Source organism: Suricata suricatta, chromosome 1 (assembly GCF_006229205.1).
Source record: "Suricata suricatta isolate VVHF042 chromosome 1, meerkat_22Aug2017_6uvM2_HiC, whole genome shotgun sequence".
Taxonomy (NCBI): Eukaryota; Metazoa; Chordata; class Mammalia; order Carnivora; family Herpestidae; genus Suricata; species Suricata suricatta.
In genome coordinates, this window is record NC_043700.1 from 849,114 (window position 1) to 864,219 (window position 15,106).

Below are 15,106 nucleotides of genomic sequence, written 5' to 3' on the forward strand. Positions count from 1 at the left end.
CTCCAGACACCTGCTGGTGTGAACCTGTCCCTCGTCCTCAGACCCCAGTGGCCGCCGCTGTGGAACTTTTGGGAGTGGGTTCTGCCAGGCCCCTCTGATTTCGGGGGTCTCTCCGCATTTCCCACATGGTGGGTGTTGGACTGTCTGGGTGGATTCTGTTTCTTTTGTCTTTTCTCTCAAATTCTTCATGTATGTGTTTTTATGTCCGGGATATGGACGCATTTCTAACGTCCATCCCTTGTGCTGACTTGCTGATTTCTGCTGGACTTTGACCTCCCTGAGGTCCGTGAGTGCAGTTTCTTGGTCTCCGTTTGGAGAGATGGCTGCTATTTCTGAGAACATTCTGGGTTGGTTTCCACCCTCCATGGACTATGCCTGCTCTGGGTGTCTGGATTCTGACTCGGGTTTGGATCTGTCTGGACCTCTGTCCTTTGTCCCTCCGCATGGACCTCCCCGCTCCTGCTGGGGCCCCCGCGACCATCAGCGGGCTCCCCAGTAGGGCCAGCCTGGCAGCCCAGGCCACTTATGACCGGGGTCTGTCCCCATTGGCCTCCCCACGTGACAGCGTCCCTCAGCCCAGGACTGTCCCAAGTGCGTCAGGCGTGTCCCGCCAGCCAGGACGTAGTTATCGCCCACACGCCCTGGACACTTTCCATCCTTAGTTCCTTCTCAATGACTGCTTCACTGCTGTTCCTTCTTCACGGTTTCCCGACTTCACCTGGTTCCCGGAAGGCCCGCGTTTCCTACCTGAAGCTTTCTTCACATTGGGCACGTTCTTGGCTCACCATGGACACTTAAGACCAAGGCAGTGAGCGCCGTTTGCAGGACCTGGGGGTTTACTTGCCAGTGGCCCTTCCCACAGAGCGATTGAGGTGACGCGATGCCGTTGTTGGGGACAGCGTGGACATTTGGGATCTTCCTTCCGGGCCGGTCCTTCTCTGGCCCCGCCTGAGTGGCTCGGCTCGGATCTTCAGGGCCCTCAGCACTCCGCAGGTGCTGCCCGCGGCCCCTGGGGTCCCTAGGTTTCCGCCAGGGGCCCAGACTGACCTGGCTGCAGGGGCAGCGGGGGGCATCTGCTGCTCCCTCCCCTGGACCTCCCAGCCTCTCCAGGCCACCCATGCCGGTGCCCGTGACCCCATTTGCTCACCTCGCCTGTCCTCGCCCATGACCCTTCGGCTGACTGCGACAGTCCTCCAGTGCCCGTGACCCGTCCTCTGACCTCACCGATCCTCTGGTGCCCATGACCCCATCTGCTAATTGCAACAGTCTTCCAGTCTGGTGCCCATGACCCTGTCTGCTGACCTTGTCCTTCCTTCAGTGCCCGTGACCCGTCCCCTGACCACGCCTGTCCCCTGTGTCCTCTGGGGTAGGTGGGTTTTGCCTTTGTGACTGTGTGACTGATTGGAGGAAGAAGTGGAGGTCAGAAGTCCCTGTCCTGCCACCACACCCGATTGGTGGACAGGAAAGGACGGGCACACCAGGAACGACCCGGTGGGCTCCGGTGCCAGCTCGCGCCTGAACCGGCTTTGAGGCCTGTGCAGACCCGCTCCAGGAAGTGGGCCGAAGCCTTCGGGAGCAGCTTGGCAGGGCGCTGTGTCCATGTCCTATTGGCTGATGAAGAACCAAGAGGGGAATGTTGATAGCGGCCCAGAAGGAAACCAGTGTTGGTGGCAGAGACCAAGACGGTGCCCGCTGGCTGTCTCTCCACAGCGGTGTCTCTCAGGCCCACGGCCCTGGACATGGAGGAGCGTGGGCTGCTCTTCCGTGGCACCCAGACGTGGCTGGACCTGCCTGAGGTCCCCACGGGCCTCCCAGGGCTTGGCATGCTTCCTTCGGCAGACATCGGCCTTCGCAAGGGGCCCCCGGCCACGATGAGGCTCTGCTCCAGCAGACGCGGCGGGGAGCAGGTGCCCCGGGGTGCAGCCACGCCGTCTGGCACACATGGCGTCGGGAAACAATGGCCTTTCCGCACCCTCTCTCGTCTTCGGGCTGCCCCTCTACCTGTCGCGGCCACCCTTCCTGACCCAGGTCCCTCCAACCTCCACCCACTCCTCGGGCAGGATAATCTCTCCTTCCCCCGAATCAGAGACTCAGCACCTAGGAGACTTGAGAGACTCCAGTGGCTTTAATGCAGACTCACCCCAAACTTAGCAGTGACCCCATGTCGGTGCCATGTGAGTCCCACCCTGTGACCAAGGGCAGACGTGGGGAATGAAGAGGTGAGGGAGACGTGGACAGAGCTGGTTGGGTCTGAAGGGGGAGAAGGCAGAGAGGGCAGAGGAAGCAGTGAGAGCAACGGTTAATTTTTATTGTGCGCCGTAAACGTCATTTCCTCTCGAGATCTCGAGAGTGGGTTCAGAAGAGATTTATTTGGCCCTTTGTTCAACAGGCACTTCTTTTGTCCTGGTTAGTGTCACTCTGTTACTACGTCTTCGGGTATGACTCTGGCGCACTCACCGCCAGCCCGTAAGCTCCCACTGGGTCTCCGGGTCTGGTGGTGTGGCCCTGCTCCTCTGACCTCTCTGGACGTGGCCGCCCGCCACTGTGACCGCCGCACGCACTTCCCCGATGGCCTGTCTCTCCGGCTCACACCGGGCAGTCCTGTCCCGCGACAGATGAGGGGACACACACGACGAAACACGCTCAGCTACTCGGGTCAAAATACTGGGACGCAGCGGGGACGCCTCACTCAGTATCCGGAACATTCTCTCTCCTCCGATGGAGCACGGAGCGGGCACGCATAACGCTCATTCATAGCAAGATGTAAAAATCGTAAAGTCCATCTGCGCGTTTATTCTCCCTGATTCGTGACTTAAGTGAGTCGAGCTGTAGGCACGGAGCAGGCCAGGCCGCGACGCAGGGACCGCTCCCCCAGGGACAGCTCATCGGCCCCGTTGCTCTGCGCGTGGGGTCGGCCCAGGGTCTCTGCTGCACGAGGGCGTCCAGGGCTCACGGACACTCAGCGCTCCGACAGGGTTCGGTTCCTAGCAGTTGTGGGCCTGGAGTCCCTGGCTCATCACCAGCTGTCCCCCAGCCTGTTCCTGGAGGCCACTTCTGTCCCATGTCACAGGCCCCCACCCGGGAGCCTGCAACATGTGCGTCATCCTCCTCGTGCCCCTGGCCTCTGACCTTCCCCCTGCCCCCGACTTGGGGACCTTCTGCTCTCAGGCTCCAAGCCCACCTGGACCGTCTCCATGCCACCACGTAACCATGGAGTCCCACGGGGGAGGGGGAGGTCCAAGCAAACCTTAACCTCCAGAGCTTTGCACTTGGTGCTGAGAGTCCATGCTCTGTGTCCTTCTGGAGAATTCTGGTTCGGGCAAACCAAAGCATTTCTGAATGAAAGAAAGTAATGTCTTCACACAAAATTAGCAATTCAAATCGTAATTTGAAAATCTCCCCAAAATATGCCCGTGGATTTGAACTCACCCTGCGGAGATGAGTGTGTTTCCTGAAGGCTCAGAACTCCCCGTGGGACCGGGTCACTCAAGTCACTGTTCAGACTATGAGGGAGACGCACAGGTGGGCAGATGCTCCCAGGGAGGCGGTGCACAGGTGACAGGCATGAGGAGGCCAGGACTGCAGGCCAGCCTTGGCCCCAGCCATCTCCTGCCCTTAGAATGGGCAGACAGCAATTTGCAAGGTTTTGATTGAATTTGTGTAAGAGTCACTTTAAGGTGGCCACCGAGCGGCCATTTCTCCGGGGGCTGGAGGAGAACACGTGCACAGATGGCCCCCGCCCCTCACCTGCAGACCTGGGATGTCCTGCGCCATTTGGAAGCAGCCAATCATGAAGCTCCAGCTTCCCGTCACCCTGACAGACGAGGCAACCTGCTCCATCCCGCCACACCCCGGAAAGGCCCTTATTTGATAATCTGCCCTGCCAAGATCAAACCCAGAACCCCCTCACCCATAAAACCCCCCCGCCCATCGCCTATCAGGTGCAACATCCCCGACTCCCCACTCCCCATGTCATGGACCTCGCCCGGGAATCGCAGATCCCAATAAAGGCTTTCTTGGCTCCGTAACGTGGTCTCTTTTTCCTCCCATCTCTGCCTCCATCTATTAAATCTTACACTTATGAGTGGCTACATAAATAGAATGTGTTCCTTATGGCCTTGGCCCATCTTTTTAAGAGGAAAGGATTGTCAGGGGCACCTGGGGGGCTCAGTCTCTTGAGCGTTGGACTTCGGCTCAGGTAACGGTCTCATGGTTCATGAGTTCAAGCCTCTCATCAGGCTCCTTGCTCTCACAGTGTGGAGGCTGCTTCAGATTCTCTGTCTCCCTCTCTCTGCCCTCTCCCCCCCTCAAAAAAATAAACATTTTAAAAAGAAAAATATTTTCTTATAAAAGGAAAAAGAAAAAGCATCGTCAGTGATATCTCTGCTTGCCTAGGTTTCTATGTGTGTGTTTAGGCTTGTAGTCTAATTACTTCTAGGATGGATTCCTTAGTTCACACGATTAAAGCAATACACGGAACAAAACTCAGTAAAATGGCAGATATCCGATTTGGTCCTGGTCAACAGCCTGGTGAACTGCACATGGCTAACCTCATTCTGAATTAGGTATTGATTTTCACCCTGGAAGTCTGACAGGGAAACCGAGGGTCTGATTCCTAGAACTGGGACAAGGTACTGTAATTTCTGGCTAAAGTTGTTAAAAGCAAGTGTGTTTAGCTGGCCACTAAATGTGCGTACGGGGCAAAGGCAGAATCTCCCCTTAGGCAGGGCCCCCGGCACTCCCCTACCCTGCAGCCAGGTCCTCCCCCCGCACAACGTGTCTCCAAACTGGGTCTGATGACAGAGAACCACCACCACAAGGAGCTGACAGGCACGAGACTTCCGCTTCCGGTGGCCATCAGCCAGAGCAGCTGGTGGGCTGTTGGGGGGGACCCTACTCTAGGGGCGCTGGGTGGGGGGCTCAGGGCTCCCTGGGTGCCTCCGCCTGCAGCTGGCAGACCCTACGCCAGCCTCACGGCCCCACGTGCGCCCCGTGGTCCCCGAGTCTTTTCCTTGCTCGTGAATCCGACGGTTTTGGTTCCGAGGGTGAGATCCTAAGTCTCCAATTGAAGGCAATGTAAGTATCACCGAAGTCTTTGATGCCTGATTCCCCCGAATGACCGTGGGGAGGACGGGGGAGGGGAGAGAGAGAGGAGGTCATCTTGTGTTCAGACAGAAGTCCAGCCTGGGAGCAAGACCCGGGCCGGGTCCCCTCCAGCTTCGGTGTCCTTGTCCCAGGCCCTCTGGGACACCAGCCTCTCAGGCACGAAGCCCGTTTCCAAGCTCTGAGAAACAGCTGGACTCTGGCGACCTGTGTACAGACAAGAACAGAGATTTAGGGAAAGAGAAAAGGCCCGGTAATCCTTTCGGGAACAAGAATGGGGCCTAGACGAATGCTTGGCGGCCGCCAGTCCCTGCCGACCAGGCCGGCGAAGCCGCGTCTATGGGCACGCGGGGCCTCCCGGGCCGCGCCCACGCTGCTCTTTCCCCTCCAGGCCTGGAAAGGTCGGAGGTGGTTCCTCACGTCTCTCCTCATGTGAAAAGCAAGAGCCGCAGCTGACGCGTCCGTGTCTAGTCTGGTCCTCCTGCGTCTTCCGCCAGCCGCGGTCAGTAAACCGTCCTGCTGAAAGTGCCTTGTGGTTTCCCTTCTCCTTGGGCCACGGATCCTGCCACAGAAGAATAATTCCTGCCCATTTTAGTTTTTTTTAAGTTTATTAATTTTGAGAGAGAGAGAGAAAGGGGGAGGGGGGAGCATCCCAAGCCTGCTCTGAGCTGACACAGCACAGAGCCTGATGTGGGTCTCGAACTCTGAACCGTGAGATCATGACCTGTGCCGAAATCCAGAGTCGAACACTTAGCCGACTGGGCCCCCAGACACGGCGACCCCTGCCCACATTAGAGTCTGCGGACCCCATGTGAAACGTGGCTTTGGCCGGGCTCATCGGTCAGGACCCTGGGCTCCTTGGTCCGGCGGCCTCAGGGGTCAGGGCTGGGGCCGGCAGCTGGCGTGTCCTCCCCTTTCACGTGGACCTTGATGTGCTCTAACCTAAGGGACTGAAGTAAGTGCAAAGCGAGCTGGGAAAATATGCGCACAACTGAGAGACAGGGAGAGACAGGGGGAGAGACCGAGAGAGAGAGAGAGAGAGAGAGAGAGAGAGAGACAGCGAGACAGCAGAGAGAGACAGGGAGGGAGAGACAGACAGGGAGGGAGAGACAGACACAGAGAGGGAGAGAAACAAAGTTGGGGAGATAGGGAGGGAGAGACAGAGAGGGAGAGACAGGGAAAGACAGAAACAGAGAGGGAGAAAGACAAAGAGGGAGAGACAGAAACAAGAAGAGAGAGACAGAGGGAGAGATAGGGAGAGACAGGAAGAGACAGACAGAGGGAGAGAGAGGGAGGGCCAGGGAGGGAGGGCTGCTCAGTTGGGGTCAGTCACCCCCTGAGTAAGGTGCCCTGTGAGGGGCCCCCCCGGAAGGTCTGTGGGGCCTTGGCCGAGGGGCCCACAAGCCACAGGATGCTGGCAGACGGTGAGTGACCGGAGCTCCCGGCTGGGGAAGAAGGAAGGAAACCCAGGGCCCGGCCTATGGGGGGCAGGAAGGAGGTGGGCGGGGACCCCACCCCCAGCGGACCCAGGGGGCCCTGAGGCTGGTGGTGCAGGCACTCGGGCTGCTGCGGGGGAGGGGCGGGCAGGCAGGGCCAGGCGGTCCAGTTTAAAACTGCTTCTGAAGTGCAAGGTCACTGGCTCCACGCTAAGACTGAGGATTGGATGACGTCTCATTACTCTGTGCTTTTCATTATTTACCAATTGTGAACGTGCATTATTCTTGTAAGCAGGAAAGATACATATTTTTAAAAATATTGCATATTTTAACACCAGTATAGCCATTAAATTGAATGAGAAGGAAGAGGCAAATTGTATAAGAAGACCTTTAAAAATATAGTTATAAAGGGGGCGCCTGGTGGCTTGGTCAGTTAAGCGTCTGACTCTTGGTTTCCATTCAGGTCAGGATCTCACAGTTCGTGGGCTCGAGCCCTGCATCAGGCTCTGTGCTGACAGCGCAGAGCCTGCTGGGATTCTCTCTCTCTCTCCCTCTCTCTCTGCCCCCCCATAAATAAATAAACTTAAATAATACAGTTATAAAAAGAAGAATGAACCAAAGAAAAGAAAGCAAAGAGGGGATGGAAAAGGAGATCGTGGCACTGTCACCCGGCCTTAGCTCTGGGGTGTGGACCGTGAGTGTCCCCCGCGGCCAGACGCCTCTCTTCCTGGAGTTTGCACGGGGGGAAAGTCAGCAGCCCTCTGTCGAAGGCTGGAATTGCTGTCCTGCTGTTTTCCTTCCTAAAAAAAAAATTTTTTTTAATATTTAACATCTTTAAGAAGTGATAGATCCGATGGAGAGTTGGGATTTACTCAAGGTCAATGAAAGCTCCTTATCTCCTCAAGTTCTCCGCCGGGACCGTGGGGTCTAGCTGGCCCTGCTGCACTTGCAGATGCGCAGGTCCCCCACGCTGCTGGGGTGTGTGCACGTGCGTGTGCATGTGTCGTGTGCATGTGTGAGTCGAAACGGGCAGCTGGCCCTGTGTGCTGACACCACGCCGGCCGGGCGCCCCGCAGCCCCAGGCCCAGACACGCCCTTGACCCTGTCCCCGGGGAGTCCTCCTGGCAAGTTAACGGCATCTGTGCTGCCTCATCTTGCAGGAGTTCGGGACACAGCACCCCAAAAGTTGCCGCTTGGGTCTATTGATTACTTTGAGCGGGGGAGGCTGGAGAACCGGCAGGGGTCTGGGGGGGCTTTCTCTGAACGCCCCCATCTGCCCGCACACAGAGCCCCCAGGAGGATGGACGCTTGTCACAGGACCCGCCCCATACTGTCACACACGGCCACACCTCCCAAATGTCCCTCCAAGGGCCAGCGTCCCCTGCAGTCTTTGCACTCCCCAGGAGGAGGGGCGGGGGCCCCAGAACACGCAGAGTCCCTGCTCAGGGATGCAGGCACACCATCTCCTGCTGGGTTTGTTTCTGGGGCTCCACCCTGAACCCAGGAGGGCACGGAAGGGGGTGTTTCTCCCCTAAACCTCCCGAGACGGCGAGGAACTGGCCCCCAGCAGTTCTAACCCCTTCCCCTCAGGCAGCCTGACGGGCAGCTATCTGCTTGTGTAAAGCTGGATGCAGGCTTGCACGCGGGCGTGCCTCAGGGAGCAGGCTTTACTGTCCCGCTACTGCCCGCGGGCCACTCCCTGCCGGAGTGACAGCAGTTCCCAGGCCCCTGACACGAAGCAGCTTCCCGGGACTGCAGTGGCCCGAGGGCGGGGTCCGAGGGACGGTGGTCGCGTGGCCGTGGCCGGGCAGCCCCAGCTCCGTGTCCGTCTCCGGGGAGAGGGGTTTCTTGGCCTGGCCGCGGCCTCCAGGGAGGCCCTCAGCAGGTTCTCAGCACGACTGTGCCCCAGGCACGACCTGAAGGTCCCCCGCAGGTGGCGCATGACCTAATGCCTGTCATTCCTCGGGCCTTGCCTGTGAGGGCGCGTGAGGCACGGAGAGGTGACGTGACTCACCCACCGTCCCAGAGGGAGCAGCTGGCGGAGCCTTCCCTGAGCGGCCACGGTGGCTCGCCTCTGCTGTCCTGTCCCTGGTAAACCGCTGCTTTAAAAATGCATGTTTCGGGCCGCCTGAGGGGCTCAGTCGGTTGAGCATCCGGCTTCAGCTCAGGTCATGATCTCGCAGTTCATGGGTTCAAGCCCCGCATCTGGCTCTGTGCTGACAGCTCAGAGCCTGGAGCTGTTTCAGATTTTGTGTCTCCCTCTCTGTCTGCCCCTCCCCGGCTCATGCTCTGTCTCTCTCTCTTTCAAAAATAAATAAACATCAAAAAAATTTTTTGATAAAAAAATAAAAAATAAAAATGCATGTTTAGGGGGCAGCTGGGTGGCTCCATCAGTTAAGCATCTGACTCTTGGTTTCGGCTCAGGTCATGATCTCACACTTCATGAGTTCAAGCCCCGCATCAGGCTCTGTGCTGACAGCTCAGGGCCTTCTTGGGTTTCTCTCTCTTTCTCCTTCTTTCTCCACACCCCTCCTCGAAATAAATAAACATTAAAAATGCATGTTTATGGGTTTCAGTTTCCATATTTTAAAAAACGTATAGATATAACTATTTAAATACAGAATAACCTTTTTAAATGATTGTAATTTAAAAGGGATAAACATCGCTCTTGTTAATGAAGAGACGAGAAATGATTCAGACGAGACACCAGGTACAGACTGCTTTAACTGTGGGGCGTGGGTGAAGGACACGGGACTTTCGTGGCCTTCTGGCCACAGTCGTGGATTATTGCCCTCCTACTGTGCTCACCACCTCTGTGCCTTCACACTTAGTTTCGGGGTGTGAGGGGTGAATGCTGCTCTGACAAAGGCCGTGTCCCCACGGCCAGAGCACAAGCAGGGGAGGGTTTAATAACGGTTTAAGAAAAGTTATTCTGACACTCAGGCTAATGGTGGGAAGGGGCTCCGCCTGGTGACCTGTGGGTGGGGGCTGGGCCCCCACCCGGGAAGGGCAGTGGGGCTGCCCACCCCCCGGAGCAGCTGGGGGCGTGGAAGGACACCACAAAGAGGAAGCGTCAGGTTCTGCCAGACCCACCTCCCAGGCGTCATGCTGCCGGCGGACCAGGCGATGGGCTCACCCGGGGGCGGTGAGGAGCCGGTCCGACCGGGAGCTGGGGGCCACACAGGCCCCACAGGGCCGGCACGACAGGTCAGCCAGTGCAGGCCAAGGCCCTGGAGGAGCCTCGCTGGAGTTTGGTCCCGGATGGGCATGTGAGATGACCAAGTTCTAACTCAGGTCATGAAAAGCAGGTGCTTTGCAGTCTGTGTTCACCCGGAACCTGCACCTGAGACCCAGAAGCTGTGTTCCTGGGAGCTTTACATGTAAGCCGGAGGTAGAGAAATCACGCTCAGGTTATAGATCGAAATCAAGGCTCAGAGAGGGTAAGTAACTCTTCCGAAGCCTCACAGCAGATGCACGTCGTGTCTCCATCCGGGTGCCTCTTTCCTCTTTGGTTTGTAGCCTGTAAAGTGTCCCGATTCCTACCCCACAGGGAGTCATAGCACAAACGATAAAAGGGCAAAATTATGCACACTTGCCAAGGGATTTTTATTTTTTAAAAACAATTTTTAACGTTTTATTCATTTTTGAGAGACAGAGAGAGAGACAGAACATAAGTGTGGGGCGGGGGAGAGGGAGACACAGAATCAGAAGCAGGCTCCAGGCTCTGAGCTGTCGCACAGAGCCCGACGCAGGGCTTGAACTCAGGACACGAGATCAAGACCTGAGCCGAAGTCAGGTGCTTAACTGACTGAGCCCCCCGGGCGCCCCAGCCAAGGGACTTTTTAATCTGAAAAACAGAGCAGTACAGAACAGAAAACCAAGTTCACGTGAACATGTATGTGGCTATCTGTAATATTTATGGTGTACATCATGTTTAATTGCCGGAATGTGAGTCCGTATATATCATTATGTGTGTGTTTGGATACAGTCACTGAGGTTATTGTAGGGTTTTTTACATGAAAAATAGGAAATAAATTAGAACAAATCAGTCATTTGGGTTTGTTGTAAATTCCCTATCTGTTGCAATGTGCAAACTATTTATATTTCACAAAGTAGATTTAGTTTTTATTTTTTTAATGTTTATATTTGAGAGAGAGAGAGAGAGAGAGAGACAAAGACAGAGCACAAGCAGGGGAGGGGCAGAGAGAAAGGGAGCCACAGATCCGAAGCAGGCTCCAGGCTCTGAGCTGTCAGCACAGACCCTGACACGGAGCCCGAACCCACGAACTGTGAGAAGCTCCAGAGAAGGAGTGTTGGGAGTAGTAACCTGTGTGCATCTGTACCGACAGTGAAGGATCTGGAACTCAGGCTGTAGGACACTCCTGCCCCCGTGGCTCCCGGCGTGTGAAGAGCAGGTCCCAGATAGGAAATTCGGCCCACCTCACTGGGAACTGTGATTTCCAAGTCGGGAGGCCCAGCGAAGAACACACGCTCTCCTGAGGCAGTTGCTTTAGTTTTCAAGTAATTTTGCTAGAAAGTTCTATGTGGTACTCTAGACCCTACTTTCATTAAAAATTTTTTTTAATGTTTTTTATTTTTGAGAGACAGAGACAGTGCGAGAAGGGGAGGGTCAGAGAGAGGGAGACACAGAATCTGAAGCAGGCTCCAGGCTCTGAGCTAGTGGTCAGCACAGAGCCCAATGCGGGGCTCGAACCCACGAATCGTGAGATCATGACCTGAGCCGAAGCCGGACACTTAACCGACTGAGCCACCCAGGCGCCCTGACCCTACTTTCATTTAAAGTTAATTTTGCCAGAATAAAATCTCACTAAGTTGAGCATTCAAGGGATCATAGACTCGACCTTTAATAAGTAAAAAGCGTTTCTCCACCAGTGAATTTTCAGGGGCTCTATTAGCCAAAAAGGGCGATTCAGGCTAAAGTAGCTTCCTCGGAAGGGGGCCGGGGCTCAGTACATGGGAGGCTTTTCACCAGGTCTTTCTGGACACAGACGACTTCTTATGCGTAAGATTGTCTCTTTGGGACACTGATTGTGTGGAGTGCACCACTTACGAAGTGTCATAGCATGAGTTAATTATGTAAAAATCATAAATAAGTAAGTGAAGGTGCTCAGAGGCCTAGAGCACGTGGGAAGGGCTTCTCAGAACTCCAGAAGCCCCGGGCTGCCTGGGGGGCTCAGCTGGTTAATCGTCAGACTCTCCATTTTGGCTCAGGTCAGGACAGTGAGGAGTCTGCTTGGGATTCTTTCTCTCTCTCCCTCTCTCTACTCCTCTCTTGCTCACACTGTCTCTGTCTCTGTCAAAAATAGATAAATAAAACTTAAAAAAAAATTATTCCAGAAGCCTGAAGCTCCACACAGAAGATTTCCACCTGCTTGTCTGTCCTGCCTGCGTCCGGCACCTGCTCTGGGCTGTCGCCTTCCATCTTCTTCAGTCCTGGACATTCTTCCCTGCCGTCCATGCGCTCCTACAAATGACAGGAATGCTGTTTAAATTCATCTGGAATTTAGCATTTTTGATTTAGTAAGTCTGGCCTTCTTTTCCAGACTGTCCCGGATTTGTAGGATTTACAGTTTCACTTACAAAGAAGATTTTAAAAGCACAGAGATGTGGCTACAATGCTGAAAAGGAAGCCCGTGGTCTGAGCACAGGCCCCACTTGCATGAATAAAAGGATCTGGGTTATTTATTTGTTGAAGTGTTCGGACTTGGTTTTCCACGTTTTGTTTATAGTGTCCTTGAAAGGGCTGTGTTTGGATCCTGGCTTTGTTTTGTAACCTCGGCTTTGTGGTGTTGGACTTTTATCAGTGTTTGTGCTTGGAGTGTGTTTATTTTGACAGGACCCCATGGGACCCGGGGCTCAGGCTCACAGTGTGCTCGTAGTTTCATGCCGTAACCATTGCGCATGGTCTATGCATACTGCATTCTTCAGCCTTTCCAGCCCAGAGACCAAGCTGGTTTGATCTGGTTTGAAAAGGTATGTGTGTGTATATATATAAATATACATACACATTTTTATTTTTTTATTAAAAATTTTTTTAATGTTTATTTTTGAGACATAGAGAAACAGAGCATGAGTGGGGGAGGGGCAGAGAGAGAGGGAGGCACAGAATCCGAAGCAGGCTCCAGGCTCTGGGGCACAGAGCCCAACTCAGGGCTCAAATTCACCAACTGTGAGATCATGACCTGAGCTGAAGTCGGCTGCTCAACTGACTGAGTTACCCAGGTGCCCCTGCATACGAATTTTTAACATTCTTATATAATCCCAAGAAGAAGGAGTTCTTAAATTTAATTCCTACTGGTTATTCTGTAGGGTTCTGTGGTTTTACAGGATTGTAATATTTGTGCTTGGTGCGTCCAGAGATCTTTGGGAGTGGGTAGGGGTGTGTGTGTGTGTGTGTGTGTGTGTGTGTGTGTGTGTGTGACTGTTTATCTCATGATCCTTGAGACTTAAGGAGAATGTGAGGATTGTGGGTTTGTTACCACATGGCCTTGCTTTCCAGGTAGCTGGCTGCTATTTAAAACTTGGCTTATCCTGGGGCGCCTGGGTGGCTCAGTCGGTTAAGCCTCCGACTTCGGCTCAGGTCAGATCTCATGTTCGTGGGTTCGAGCCCCGCGTCGGGCTCTGTGCTGACAGCTAGCTCGGAGCCTGGAGCCTGCTTCCAGTTCTGTGTCTCCTTCTCTCTCTGCCCCTCCCCCTCTCATGCTCTGTCTCTCTCTGTATCAAAAATAAATAAAACATTAATAAAAATAAAAAAAAAAACTTGGCTTATCCTGCTCAGCAATTTGGCCCTTCCAGACCCTAACCCTAACCTTGATCCTGACCATGACCCGAATCCTAACCACTAACACTGCAAGGGCCCACATACCGGTCTCCAGTGGGTCTGTTCTTAGGGCTCCTGCAGAGCTTCCCCAAAGACAGATTCAGACCCTCTTTTCATTTAACAGTTCTGCTGCTAATCACTTCTGGAGGAGCCCAAAGGTGCCCTTGATCATCATCACAATTTTTAGAGTAGTAAAGTTACAAAGCTTAAAGTGTTTACAGAAGCCTGCGGTTCTGGATTCCTTTTATGAAATATATTTGTAAATTATTCAAGTAACATGAATATATACTTGGTGTGAAAACACAAGCAATATAGAAGTATATGGAGAAAAAAGTTTCTCTATTCACGTTATTTGCTGGGTAGGAGGGTATGCATGTTAAACGTTTTTTTTGTTTTGTTTTGTTTTTTTTACTTAGGATGAGCCCAGCACAGCACTTGAACTCAGGACCCTGAGATCAGGACCTGAACTGAGACCAAGAGGCAGTCCTTAACCAACGAAGCCACCCAGGTGCCCCATTAAACTTTTGGTTGCTATTAACAAATAGATCAAACTTGCCTTCTAAAATTTGTACTGTCACTGCTGCCAGCAGCACGTGACGGTTTCCATACACTGTTTCCGACACTACATAGGTCTTAACGTTGGTTAGACCCACTTTCATAGGTGGGTATCCTTTTTTAAATTAAGTTTTTAATTTTAATCCCAGTATAATTAACAGAGTTGTTAGCTTCAGGCTTACAATATCGAGATTGACTAATTCTGTACATTACTCACTGCTCATCAGGACAGGTGCACCCTTCACCCCCATTACCTGTGTCCCCATCCCGCCCCCTCCCCTGTGGGGACCACTGGTGTGTTCTCGGGAGGTAAGAGTCTGTTTCTTGGTTTGTCTCTTTGTTTTGTTTCTTAAATTCCACATATAAATGAGATCATAAGGTAAGTATCTTTCTCTGATGACTTGTTTCATTTAGCATCATGCTCTCTAACTGGTGTCAGGTGGATATCTCCATTTGCACTTCTCTGATTGCAACAGAGTTGAGTGTATTTTACTGTTTGGCTATTTCCAGAGACAGGAAATAAGTTACTTTGTACTTTGAGATGCGTGCAGTGCCTCTCCAATTTCTGATTTTCTGTGAGGGGCGAGAGATCCTAGCAACAAGAAGGGTCCTCTGACTCTCCAGGTTGGGGCCAGGCGGATGTTCTGTCACACTCCTCGTGACTATCTTAGCTTAGAGAAAGTGTTACTTTTTAGACTGTCAAGATTACCTGTAAAAGTACCTTCAGTGGGTCGTCTGTAACCTGTACCCTGTCTGGCACATCCACACCTCTTGTTTGTCAATAGTCAGGAAACCCTGAAAATCATTTCCACAATCTTTCGCGCCAGAACTGCAGCACTGACTAGTCAGCCTTCATGAGCGCGAGGGGCGAGTGTTGAAGCGGGTCAGCTGAGGCCTGGAGCGCTGCTCCAAGGCCTGTGCGGGCTCCAAGGTGGCTGGGGGCTGTCGGACTCCCACCCGGCTGGGAGACATCTAGCGACCCTGCTGCCTCCTCCTGGGCAACACCCAGCACGGATCCCTCTAAAGCCGCCCCTCCGGTACTCTCCGCGCCCGCACACGGCGGTCCACTGAGGTTGGCTCTCCGACCCCGGCTCGTTTGGCCGCGCGCACCTGCCGGAGCCGGAATGGGGAGGGTGAGGGGGCTGGCAGGTCACCCGATCGGCCGGGTGGG

The 15,106-nt window shown here is 53.9% G+C and overlaps 1 protein-coding gene and 1 long non-coding RNA gene across 2 annotated transcripts in view; both read left to right on the forward strand.

Moving 5' to 3' along the window:
* The window catches only part of LOC115287072, a 6,116-nt gene extending 2,199 nt beyond the window's left edge, over positions 1-3,917 (forward strand). The window contains exon 4 of the long non-coding RNA XR_003906348.1: positions 2,390-3,917. This is a non-coding gene — a long non-coding RNA (uncharacterized LOC115287072). The remainder of the gene's footprint in view (positions 1-2,389) is intronic.
* Positions 1-15,106, forward strand: part of TDRP (testis development related protein) — a 57,423-nt gene that overhangs the window by 3,678 nt on the left and 38,639 nt on the right. The gene's annotated exons all lie outside the window — the stretch shown is intronic.